Source organism: Schistocerca nitens, chromosome 10, assembly GCF_023898315.1.
Source record: "Schistocerca nitens isolate TAMUIC-IGC-003100 chromosome 10, iqSchNite1.1, whole genome shotgun sequence".
Classification (NCBI taxonomy): Eukaryota; Metazoa; Arthropoda; class Insecta; order Orthoptera; family Acrididae; genus Schistocerca; species Schistocerca nitens.
The window spans coordinates 34,520,233-34,525,906 of record NC_064623.1 but is presented as its reverse complement, the minus strand read 5'-3'; positions in this window follow the sequence as shown (position 1 = coordinate 34,525,906).

The window sequence follows — 5,674 nt, the reverse complement described above, 5'->3', positions numbered from 1 at the left end:
CAGAGCCATTTGAACCATTTGAACCATGTACACCACTGCATGTCTTTGACAGAGTAACAGGTCAGGTGTATCGGGATGTCATTTTGCACCAGTATGTCCGCCTTTTCAGGGGTGCAATGGGTCCCACGTTCCTGCTTATAGATCATAATACACGGCCCCACCGAGCTGCCATCGTGAAGGAGTACCTTGAAACAGAAGATGTCAGGCGAATGGAGCGGCCTGCCTGTTCTCCAGACCTAAACCCCATCGAGCACTTTTGAGATGCTCTCGATCGATGTATCGCTGCACGTCTTCAATCCCCTAGGACACTTCAGGAGCTCCGACAGGCACTGGTGCAAGAATGGGAGGCTATACTTCAGCAGCTGCTAGGCCACCTGATCCAGAGTATGCCAACCCGTTGTGCGGCCTGTGTACGTGTGCATGTTGATCATATCCCGGATTGATATTGCGGTACATGCGGAGGAAACAGTGGCGTTTTGTAGCATATGTGTTTCGGACGGTTTTCTCAACTTATCACCAATACCGTGGACTTACAGATCAGTGTAGTGTGTGTTCCCTATGTGCCTATGCTATTAGCGCCAGTTTTGTGTAGTGCCACGTTGTGTGGCACCACATTCTGCAATTATCCTTAATTTATGAGCTTGAGTGTGTATAGAGAACAACAGCTCTCCAATCACACTTACCGTGGTCACTCCTGTCGATATGCTTCTCTCTGATGAACATTCACTGTTCAGGACAACGTACTGGATTCTGTTATTGTAGAAGTCTTCGAGCCACTCACATACCTGGGAACTTATTCGATAAGCTCGTACCTTCGCTAATAGTCTGTTGAAGGGTACCGAGTCAAATACTTTTCGGAAATCTAGGAATATAGAATCTGGCTGTTGCCCTTCATCCATGGTTCACAGAATATCATGCAAGAAAAGGGCAAGCTGGTTTTCATACGTGCGATGCATTCTAAAACTACGTTGAATCGTGGGTAGAAGCCTTTTGGTATTAAGGTAATTTATTACATTCGAAATGAGGATATGTTCAAGAATTTAGCAGAAAACTAATGTTAAGGATGCTTGTCTGCCTTTTTGAATGTCTTTTATTGTAGTCTTCGTATATATAGATGTCACTTGTCCTTTTTCTGCAGTCGTTTGTGATTTTGAGCATGACGACAGATTCGCTCAGCTCTTTGTCAGAGTAAACTGGTATTCCATCTCAACTTGGTGGCTTATTTCTTTTCAGCTCTTTGCTTTGCCGGGGATGATATTACTATGTCCTCCATATGGGAGTCTGTGCGATGGTCAAACACCGGTGTGTTTTATATGAATCTCCTGCATGAACGATATCTTAAACGCGAAATTTATTTCAGCTTTTCTTTTGCTATCAGCCACCGCCGCCCGAGACGGGCCAGTGAATGACAACATTGAAGCCTTTGACCTGCTTAGCTATTTTACTTAGCCCATCATTTTCTGTGGTATGGCAGTGGAACTTGTATGCTTCGCACATCAACTTCTCTACAGATTCTGAACTAACTTTTGCCTGTTGTCTTTTGCATCATTTTAAACTGAGATTGCAATTTCTTCCTCAGCATTTTCCGATTTTTTTTTATAAAACCTCAGTGGCTTGTAATGCTTCCTATGTGTGGTGTCACCGCCAGACACCACACTTGCTAGGTGGTAGCCTTTAAATCGGCCGCGGTCCGCTAGTATACGTCGGACCCGCGTGTCGCCACTGTCAGTGATTGAAGACCGAGCGCCGCCACACGGCAGGTCTAGAGAGACGTCCTAGCACTCGCCCCAGTTGTACAGCAGACTTTACCAGAGATGGATCACTGACAAATACGCTCTCATTTGCCGAGGCGATAGTTAGCATAGCCTTAAGCTACGTCATTTGCTACGACCTAGCAAGGCGCCATTACCAGTTTATATTGAGATTGTAATTAATGTATCATCAAGAGCGATGTTCTCCAATTATGGATTAAAGTTAAGTATTCCAGAAGCTATGTACTATTTTTGGCTACTATAACTCCTTTAACTGTTCCAGACCTCACGCCAGTCTGCGTGAGCTTAAACGCGTGCATTTCGGCCTCCTCTAGCAACACGGTGTTGGCTCTTCTGCCAACACATCACTATGTACACTTGCTTACAGGGGCAACCTGCGAGTGTAGGTCCTTTGGATTGTTCAAATACTCATATACATTTTTATTGGTTTAATCACTGTATCAGCACCATATTTTTCTCTCTATGGTTCTGATACGCGACAGTTTTTACAAAGGGAGGGAAAACTTTCCCTTCAGTTCGTTCATTTTTATGGTGTACTGGCCTCTTTACCTTTTTGTCACAAAAGCAGTTTCTTCTGAAGTGTTCAGCATTCCAGTAAATCAGACAATCGATAGTGCTAGCAATTGATCTTAACGGAGTGTTAGGTTTTGAATTTTTGATACACCATGGCAATGTTTTTGATTTGATGAGACCTTTTTTCTCAGAAGGGAGAAACTGAAAAGGCTTTTGTTAGCTTACCCCCCGAGCGAGCGTGTCTATGTATAAACTGCGCCAACAACAAATAAAATTATCTTGTACTGTTCCATTGTTGTTTTACAAAAGACTGGAAAGTTGCGCAGGTCACACCAATATTAAAGAAAGGTGGTAGGAGTAATCCACTAAATTACAGGCCCATATCATTAACATCGATACACAGCAGCATTTTGGAACATATATTGTCTTCGAACATTATGAATTACCTCGAGGAAAACGGTCTATTGACACACAGTGAACACGGATTTAGAAAACATCGTTCCTTTGAAGCAGAAGTAGGTCTTTACTTCACGAAGTGTTGAGTGCTATTGACAAGGGATTTCAAACTGATTCCGTATTTCTAGATTTCCAAAAGGCTTTTGAAACTGTACCACACAAGCGGCTTGTAGTGAAATTGCGTGCGTGTAAATATCTTCTCAGTTATATGACTAGATTCGTGATTTCCTATCAGAGAGGTAATAGTTCGTAGTAATTGACGGAAAGTCATCGAGTAGAAGTGATTTCTGGCGTTCCCAAAGGTAGTGTTATAGGTTGTTTGCTGTTCCTTATGCGTATAAACGATTTGGGAGACAATATGAATAGCTGTCTTAGGTTGTTTGCAGATGACGCTGTCGTTTATCGAGTAGTAAAGTAGTCAGAAGATGAAAACAAATAGCAAAACGATTTAGAAAACATATGTGTACGGTGCGAAAATAGGACATTGACTGTTAACCTTCAGTTTCACGATAAATTAGTTAAATCTAAAGGCCGTAAGTTCAACTACCTAGGAATTACAACTACGAACAAAAATTGGAAAGAACACTTAGAAAATGTTGTGGGTAAGTCTAGCCAAAGACTGTGTTTCATTGTCAGGACACTTACGAAATGTAACAGATCTACTAAAGAGACTGCCTTCACTACGCTTTTCCGTCCTCTTTTAGAATACTGCTGCGCGTTGTGGGATCCTTACCGAATAGGATTGACCAATGACATCGAAAAATTTCCAATAAGGTCAGCACTTTCGTATTATCGCGAATTAGAGGAGTTAGTGTTACTGAACTGATAGAGGGTTTGGGGTGGACATAAGTAAAACGAAGGCGTTTTTCGTTGCTTCAAAATCTCCTCATGAAATTTCAATCACCACCTTTCTCCTCCGAATGCGAAAATATTTTGTTGACGCTGACCTACATAGGTAGAAACAATAACTGTAATAAAATAAGGGAAATCAGAGCTCACACGGAAAGATATGTGTTCGTTTTTTCCGTGTTCTGTACGAGACTGGAAGAACAGAGAATTGTGATGGTCGTTTGATGAACTCTCTGCCAGGCACTTATGATTTGCAGCGCACCCATGTAGATCTAGATACAGATACAATTGGGAGCGCATGATTATTTCTTCATCACTTCTTTAGCTAACATAGTGATAAGTTGTGGTGCCATACGTCCAAGTGAGCAGCACTAATATAAATAAACTGCGCGCTAGGTGAGGGAAGAAATATATGATCCGTGCAAGAAAATGATCCAGTATGTGATTTAGCAGCACAATCTCACGCAGAGGCAGTTGTCTACGAGATAATCAGTAATCTAATAAGCCGTTATCTGGGGTCTGATGCAATTGCGTTTTTTAATACTTCGATTAGGTCACTACTGTATGGTCACACTTGTACACGACAACATTGATATAACGAAAGTTTGTTTTATCATTGTTTAATTACGCAGTGCTTCAGCTCATATAAGGAAAGTCTATTTTATCATTGTTTATTTAAATTAAGATTAAACTGTGATTTTACTCATACATTCGTAGCAGAAAGAAAGGTATTTTTACTTGTGTACGAAGTACCCCCCGTGCCTACTCGTTTTATAAAAAAAAAGTGCGTCTGCTCTAGGGATGCCAATTATCGTATGAAACGCAGTCTTAGGATCTACCTTAAGCTCCCTGTATCTTGGTGGTTCGAATAAGCCCGAATTTAACTGTGATAGTCTTCTACCCTCATTATCACTGTAGCATTGCCATTATCTGCAGGAAGAACTAGAATGTCTTTTTCGGAATTACAATCTCTATAAGCTTTCATCTCACCTTTCACTTAGTTACTGTTACGTGGTTTGCTGCTAAGCGATATTGTAGTTGATTCTGCGTGTATTTGATCTACAGCTGATTTCGGTAAAAAAGTGTTCCACGTTCGATATTAGTAACAATGACTTCTCTTATTATACAGAGTAAACATTAATAACACCGACAAACTGCTAGTACAAACTCCTGACTTTAAATGGAGGAGAAAATATCCGATAAACATGTGTCCAGAAATGCATCGTTGCCACAGTAGATGGCGCTGACGGTTGGCTTTTCTCCTTACCATATCCCGTGTGTTCCTTGTGTGTGGAAAGCTGTGTGATTGACGCCACGTACTGTAAGTACACTACTGGCCATTAAAATTGCTACACCAAGAAGAAATGCAGATGACAAACGGGTATTCATTGTACAAATATATTATACTACAACTGACATGTGATTACGTTTTCACGTAATTTGGTTGCATAGATCCTGAGAAATCAGTACCCAGAACAACCACTTCTGGCCGTAATAACGGCCTAGATACTCCTGGCCATTGAGTCAAACAGAGCTTGGATGCCGTGTACAGGTACAGCTGCCCATGCAGCTTCAACACCACACCACAGCTCATCAAGGTTAGTGACTGGCGTATTGTGACGAGCCAGTTGCTCGGCCACCATTGACCAGACGTTTTCAGTTGGTGAGAGATCAGGAGAATGTGCTGGCCAGGACAGCAGTCGAACATTTTCTGTATCTAGAAAGGCCCGTACAGGACCTGCAACATGCGGTCGTGCACTATCCTGCTGAAATGTAGGGTTTCGCAGGGATCGAATGAAGGGTAGAGCCACGGGTCGTAACACATCTGAAATGTAACGTCCACTGTTTAAAGTGCCGTCAATGCGAACAAGAGGTGACCGAGACGTGTAACCAATGGCACCTCATACCAGCACGCCGGATGATAAGCCAGTGTGGCGATGACGAATACACGCTTGCAATGTGCGTTCACCGCGATGTCGCCAAACGCGGATGCGACCATCATGATGCTGTAAACAGATTCATCTGAAAAAAATTACATTTTGCCATTCGTGCACCCAGGTTCGTCGTTGAGTACACCATCGCAG